This window comes from Chrysochloris asiatica, unplaced genomic scaffold (assembly GCF_000296735.1).
Source record: "Chrysochloris asiatica unplaced genomic scaffold, ChrAsi1.0 scaffold00039, whole genome shotgun sequence".
In the NCBI taxonomy this organism is placed as follows: Eukaryota; Metazoa; Chordata; class Mammalia; order Afrosoricida; family Chrysochloridae; genus Chrysochloris; species Chrysochloris asiatica.
In genome coordinates, this window is record NW_006408557.1 from 5,528,677 (window position 1) to 5,537,089 (window position 8,413).

Sequence of the window (8,413 nt, forward strand, 5' to 3'; positions counted from 1 at the left end):
GAAAATGTCACTACTGCCCAAAGTAATTTACACATATAATGCAATCTCAATCCAGATTCCAACAACATTCTTTAAAGAGGTGGAAAAGACAATTACACCTATATATGGAAAAGAGAGACTCAGGATAAGCAAAGCACAGTTTAAGAAGAAGAATAAGATTGGAAACCTCTCACTTCCTAACTTCAAAATTTATTACATGACTACAGTGGTCAAAACAGCTTGGTACTGTTACAATGAAAGATACCATGATAAATGGAACAGCATAGAGAATCCAGAAATTAACCCATCCACATACAGCCAACTGATTTTCGACAAATTACCTGAATATATCGCATGGGGAGGCGATAGTCTCTTCAACAGATAGTGCTGCCAAAACTGGAAAGCGATATGCAAAAGATTGAAACAAGACCTTTACCTCACACCTTATGCAAAACCCAACACAGCATGGATTAAAGACCTAAATGTGACCCCAAAATTATGAAGACCATCAATGAAAAAATAGGAACAAATGTGAGGGCACTATTTCAGGGAATATACAGACTACCAAACATTTTGAAATCTACACAAACAAAAGTAGACAAAATAGATGAGTGGGACATACAAAAAATTAAAAACTTATGTGCATCAAAAGACATCACCAGAAGAGTAAAAAAGGGAACCCACAGAATGGGGAAAAAATCTTTTGCAATAACACATCAGACAAGGGACTCGTTTCTAAAATATATAGGAAACTACAACACCTCTGCAAGAAAAAGACAAATAACCCAATTAAAAAATGGGCACAGGATATGAACAGACACTTCATCAATGAGGAGATCCAGGCAGCCAGCAAACATATGAGGAAATGTTTACAATCACCAGCCATTAGAGGGATGCAAATCAAAACAACAATGAGATATCATCTCACACCAGCACTAACAGCAAAGATTAAAAAAAGTAGAGGACAATTAATGCTGGCCAGGATGTAGAGAGACTGGGACATGCCTGCATTGCTGGTGGGATTACAAAATGGTCCAACCTCTCTGGAAAGCAATATGGTGCTTTCTCAGAAGGTTGGAAATAGAAATACCTTATGATCCAGTAATTCTTCTACTTGGTCTTTACCCACAAGAAATAAGAGCCATAACATGAGTAGATATATATGCACCAATGTTCATAGCAGCACTATTTACAAGAGCAAGAAGATGGAGACAACCAAAGTGTCGGTCAACAGAAGAATGGATAAACAAACTGTGGTACATACACACGATGGAATATTATGCTACCTTGAACAACAACAAGGAAGCTGTAAGCTATCACATAACATGGATGAAACTTGAGGACATTATGTTGAGTGAAATTAGTCGCGAAATGAGAAATACTGCATAGGACCACTACTGTAAAAGACTAAGACAAAGAACCCATACTAAAAGGGGGAAAGGGGATCCTTTGCTGGTTACCAGGATGTCGGGGGCGGGGTGAGGGGAGGGAGAGGAAGGTGGTCCACAGGGTAGGGAATAGATACAGGATAGTTTGGGTGCTAGGGAGGGGACCAATACACAAGAAGGGAGAGGGGAATGGAAGAACAAGGTGGATGGGAAAACAATTAGGCAGGTTTGCATGGGCCAAGTGGGACAGAGGTAAATAATGATGTATGCACAACCTTGGAACAACAGGCCTCTGGGATACAGGGATTGAGACATGGTTGGAATGGGGAAAATGGGGGAAGTAATGTGATGCTTGGTTGTCTTTTGAATCTTGGTTTCCCTGGCATACTATAATAAAACAAACACTTGAGGGGGAGAGAAAGGAATAGCCAGAAATATCACCATAGAAAGCTTGTAAGTCCGTCTTCTGCCTATAACTGATTGGAATACCTAAAATGGGACTACAATGTGCCCAGTGAGGGAGGATTCATGTGGACCCTCTGCATTACATAAGACCATAGGTGAAATCCTGAACCTCACCTAGAATCTTCTGAGGTGGGACATTTCCACTTGAAAGGACAAGCATACCAACCTGAAGCGACCCGAAGAACAAAAGATACTTCTTGAAAGAAAGATCTACAGGAAAATTACAAAACAATAATGGCAGTCTAACTGATTACTACAAGAACAAGCAAGGTGCTCACCCAGGAGACATCAAGGCAAGTGGTCAGGTCCCCTCAGTGCATACCCCCTTCCAAGACTAAGACTCAGTGGAAATACACGAGCAGACCTTATTGGTGACCATGTTTGTCACTGATAAGGTGAAGTGAGGGAAAAATAGCAATGAAGCTGAGAGCTAAGCCCTACAATGCTCAATAGACTCCTGTGAACCTGGGTGGAGACCTGGGGTCAGCATTGTGGCAAGACCTGGGGACTCTTCAGCCCAGAGTCAATGACATAGCCACAAAGGACTAGAGTGGAGAGTGAAGCAACCAGCTGATAAGAAGAGAGGGCATTTACATAAGAACACCCACACTTGCAGATAATACCCACTTGACCTGGCTTCAAAGACTGGATGATCAGAGCTCAACTAGAAGAAGAAAGAAGAGGGGGGAAAAAGAGTAATCTGATACAATTTAATGAACTTGGCCTAAACCTGTGGATGCAGTAGCTCAAAAGAGGAAACAAATCTTTACAGCAAGGATCATTCCCACCCCTCCATACACAGAGTAGACAGAGATGGGCAACTTAGACCTTGGATACCCAAAATGGGAAGAGGGGGGCGCTACAAATTCAAGAAGTGACTGGCTTACAAGATTTCAAGAGGGAGCCTAGATCCAAAGTACACGAGGAAAGTAGAATCTTCACTGAGTAGTATTCAATCTGTCTGGACGGTGCTAATGAAAGGAGATAGGGCTAGGTCCCTTGTGGTACAATGGTGAGTAATTGTTATCAGGACTGACTGTGAGGGTTGGAAATGTAAAGATGGACGTTTTGTAGCAAAAGGATGGAAGTGACTGACTTTGCAGTCCAGGAATGGTGGTCCCTGGAACCATCAAGGGAGAAGAGCGGAGTGTGGGACCCTACCCAGAGAAGCAGTGATGCCAGAGATGGAGGCAGAGATGATGACGTGGAGAGATGGAGTGGCTGGGGACTCTAGACCCAGAGAGGGAAAGGGGCTGTGTGCTGACGACTGGGGGAGCAGGCTTGCAGGGTATATCCTTTGGTTAGTTGATGATGCATGGAGGGGATTGTAACCATGGCAATGAAATTATATACGATAAGATGAATATAAAGCTAATGTTCTCCCATGTAAAATATCACATAATTCAAAATAAACATTTAAAAAATAAACAAATAAATAAAAAGTTAAAGTGAATAGAGAGAAATACTGTTAACTGTTGGAACATGGAGGGGATTATAATCATTGTAATGAAACAAGATGTATGATTTGTTGAATGTAAAACTCATGATCTGCCCTGTAAATTTTCACTCGATCCACAATAAAAACCTTAAAAAAAAAAAACAAAAAAAAAAACCCAAAAAACCTCAACTAACATTGAAAAGGAGCACAATTTAAGTCCTTTGAAGATGATAAAACTGCCATTTTGATGTGGTATAAATTGCAGAATGCAGAATTCTTCAAGGAAAGGTTAGAGAGATGGATACACTGCCTTCAGAAGTGCATGAATCTATATAGAGGATGTGCTGAGAAACAGTAGATTCACATTTTGATTTTTTTAAATGCTTTATTGTGAATTATGTGATAGTTTACATGGGAGGACATTAGCTTCTCTTTGATCCTGTCATATATAATGTCCTTGCCATGGTTACAATCTCCTCCATGCATCATCCACCAACCAAAGGGTACACCCCACAAGCCTGCCCCCCAGTCATCCGCACACAGCCCCTCTTCCTCTTCAGGTCCAAAGTCCCCAGCCACTCCATCTCTCTGCCTCCATCCCTGGCATCACTGCTTCTCTGGGTAGGGTTCCGTTAGCCATTCTTCTCCCATGATGGTTCCAGAGACCTCCGCTCCTAGACAGCAAAGTTAATCACTCCCCTCCCTTTGCCACAAAATGTCTACCTTTACATTTCCAACCCTTACAATCAGTCCTGATAACAATTATTTGCTATTGTATCACAAGAGACCTATCCGCATCTCCTTTCATCAGCCCCAACTAGACAGAATAGATACTACTCAGTGGAGATTCTACCTTGCTCCATGCAAGGATAAGTATTGGACTGCTAACCAAAAGGTCAGTGGTTCACACTCACCATCTGCTCCTTGGAAACCCTATACAGGGTCTGTATGGGTCAGAACCGACTCAATGGCTCTTAACAACTACAAAAGCAATCCAATTAGGATGAATTAAGCAGATAACAGAGAAACAAACTTGGGCAATTTGGTAATTGGTCCACAGATGAAATTGGTGAGAAGTTAGGGAAAGATTCCAGACATTCTCGTCTATGGGATGACCTTGCATCAGATGGTACCATCTCAGAAACCTAAGACTAAAATTTCTGCCCAGAATATGAAAAATGCTATCATTTATCTACTTAGCACTGTATGAGTCTGTAGAAGGCAGTGAGGTGTGGCAAGCGGTTAGAGGGAAAAACAAAAACAGACATGTAAGCGTGTTTAATCAGAAAGGCATTATGTACATAATCCTAGCAGCTTTATCCAGTGACTTATTCCATTTCATTAATCATGTTGGTAGATGAGCTAATTGTAAATTTGTTAAATATTCATAACCAGCAATTTCTTCTAAGTGACAATGTACTTTCACATTTGAAAGGATTACAGATCCTGGTGCTGCCAGAAGTCCCACCACCCTTCTGCCAGTTTGCTGTTCTGTGGTGGCTTGCATGTTTTTGTGATGTTGGGGGCTATGTCGCTTATATTTCAAATACCAGCAGGCTCATGTCTTCCTATACAATTGGCATAAAAGAGTAGGGCAGGGTCTAAGGATGTGCCCAGGTGTGCAGAGGCAGCAACCAAACACTGTGTCTCCATTTGGACACAAGTTGGACATGAAAGTGGCAACTTGAAGGCCAAAGCACTACTCCAATGCTTGATGTTTTACAAGTGGATTTGAGGAACACACTATTTAAGGGATTTATTCTAGTCTTAATTCTTTTTATATAAATATAGCCTTTAAAATAGAAAAAGTAGAGGAGTGGTTAAAAATTATTTTCATCAATGACTTTTTCTGTCACATAGAGCCTTTCTATTCACAGTGTGGTACTTGGGCCAGGATCACCTGGGAGCTGGTTAGACATGCAACAACTCAGATCCACCTCAGACATACTGAACCAGAATCTGTATTTTAACAAAGTCCTCAGGTGTGCATTAGGCACTTTGAAGACGAACAGAACATTTAAACGTTTTGAAGTGTAACAGCTAATACCTTTTGTGATTCAAGATTACATAGGCATAGAGGCTTAGGCCAAATAACCACAGACTTGGGATTCTAATTTTCAGAAGATCTGTGAATCCTAACAGTGCCTTTGGAGGCCTGGTGTGGTGCTGTGGGTTAATGCGCCAGACTGCAAAGCCGTTTGAACTGCAATGTCGGCAGTTCAAGCTCACTGCCACTCCTCGGAAAGCCTATACAGGGTTGCTATGGGTTGGAACCGACTTGACGGCACTTCACAACAACAACAGTGTCTTTAGAGCTTGTATTAGGGTTCTATAGCTGCTTTAACAAAATCCCACAAAGTGGTTGTATTTAACAACATATGTATTGCCTCATAGTTCTGGAGGTCATGTTGATTCCTTCTGAGGTTGTGAGAGAGAATCTGTTCTATGACTTCTTTCTATGTTTCTGGTGACAGTGATTTTACTTACTGTTAAGTTACCCCATGTGTGACAGAACCAAACACTGCCTAGCCCTGAGACATTTTAGAGTCCATTGTTACATCCACTGTGTATTTTGAATACTTCCCAACCTGGAGAGTTTATCTTTCAGCACTGTATCAGACAATATTTTGTTGTGACTCATGGGATTTCATTGGCTAGTTTTAAGCAGTAAATCCTTATGCCTTGTTTCAGATTTTTGTAATTTTCTGGAAATTCTGTTAAAACCAGTCTACCATGGGTGACTCTGCTGGTATTTTATATATCAGTGGCACAGCTGCCAGCATTATAACAACATGTAAGCTACTGCAGTATGACAAACTGACAGATGGGTAGCTTTTAGTAGCCCCACGCTTTCCTTGGCTTGCAGCTGTAATGTCACATGATGCTCTTCTCCTTTGTTTTATGAGAAAGGACTCCATTCATAATGGATTAGGATGTATCATACTCTAATAAGACCTCAACTAACAACATCATCAAAGACCCTATTTCCAAATAAGATCATGTTCACAGATACCATAGGTTAGGACTTCAACATATTTTTATGAAAAACACAATTCAGTTCATAACAGGGGTTAGCCCATTGGAATCCCTACATACATGTTTCACATCTTTATATCATAGTTACTATAGTAACTATTAAGGAGCTCTGGTAGCGTAGTGGTTACGAATTGGGCTGCGAACCAGAAGGTCAGCAGTTCGAAACTACCAGCTGCTCCGCGGGAGAAAGATGAGGCGATCTGCTCCCGTAAAGATTTACAGCCTCGGAAACCCTATTCAGGGTCGCTATGGGTCGAAACTGACTCGACGGCACTTAACAACAACAGCAACAACATAGTAACTATTAGTGAGTGTGAGTCTCTCCTTGATCCAACATGTAGCAATTTGTCTTTTTCCAGTTTTTGTTACCCAGTAGTTACACACATTGCTGCTAACTGAAAGATTAGCAGTTCAAATCCACAGGAGAAAAATCTAGCAGGCTGCTTCCACAAAGATTACAGCCTCGGAAAACCTTTGGAGCAGGGCTACCATGTCCTAGAAGGTGACTAAGTTGGGATTGACTCAGTGGTAATAACTTTCCTGTTCCCTGTGCCAGCTTAAAGGAGTCTTGGTGGTGTGCAGTGGCTAAAGTGCTCAGTTGCTAACCAAAATTTTAAAGGTTTGACCTCACCAGTCACTCTATGAAAGAAAAATGTGGCAGTCACTTCCACAAAGATTACAGCCTTGGAAACTCTATAGGCCAGTTCTTTCTGTCCTACGAGGTCACTATGAGTCAGAATCGACTTGATAATAGGTTTATTTTTGGTTTAGTGTCAATTTGAATGGTGTGTGGTTTAAGTTGCAGTTATCTATGGCTATTTAATGTGGCAAACAATACATTTTACCATTTAATTCCATGATATCTTTACTCTTAGTCAGTTTCCTCATTCAATCAGAATCTGTTCACACATCCATATACACTCCAACACCTTCCTTACATGCCTGTTCATTGACAATTCTATACTTGTTATTTTCAGATTAAGTCTATTATAAATTTGCATTTTGTTTCCCTCTGACATTTACAGTCTCTGAAGCCAAGAGCTACACACATCTGCTCACAGTGAGGGTCTTCACCATACTTGATCTCTCTGAACCTTCCTGTCCCCCAGCCACCCTACATCACAGCTTACTGTGGTTAGAAGAAGCCTCTAAATCACATGGAGCAGCTTTTCTGTGCTCAAACAGAAAAGGCTCTACTGTTCAGTCTCACTCTCAACAGCCATCCCCAATCTGCTGAAAAGACCTGATGATGAGCCACAGAGGCATTCTAACTTCTAACAAACCCAATTGTTCCTAAAAACTGTACTTACATCAGCACAGGTGCCCTGCAAGGAATGCCTGACCTTAGGGTCTACAATCCTTGGTTTAGGTATCTTTCTAAAGTCCTCCTGCAAATTCAAGTCCCTGAAAGCAGGAAAGTCCTGATTAAAGTTTCAAAATGTTGTCATAGGATAAATGGTTTATTGCTTTGTCCCCCAATATCTGTGGTGGTGGTGGTTATGTGCCAGGGAGTTTGTTCTTACTCATAGCGACCCTGTACAGGGTTTCTGAGGCTGTACATGTTTACTCGGGCAGAAAGCCTCATCTTTCTCTCATGGAACCACTGGTAGTTTCAAACTGCTGACCCTGAGATTAGCAGCCTGACTTGTAACCACTATGCTACCAGAAATCCTATATCTGGTGACCCCCCCAGTGTTTATCTTGACTTTAGCTCATTATTGTTGTATTTAATTCGGAAAGGATTGGAGGAAGTTTGTAAGACAGAGATGCTTAGGCATGTTAAACTTTCAGATCTGTGTGTTTTAAGCACATCTTATTGTCATAAACCTCACAACCAGTTTTCTGGTACAGTTTTGCACTTTGGACTTCTTCCTTTAGTATCATTGGCTCTTGATCATATGCTACCTCTTGAAATGGTTGAACAGTAACTATTTCCTTTTGGTACAGTGATGCTGTTTATTCCTTCCATCTTCTCTTGATGCTTTCTGCATCATTCACTAATTTGCCCAGAGAATCTTTCAATAACAGAAGTTGAAGCTTGAATTTTTTCTTCAGTTCCCCAGCTTGAGAAATGCTGAGCGTGTTCTTCCTTTTTGGTTTTCTGATT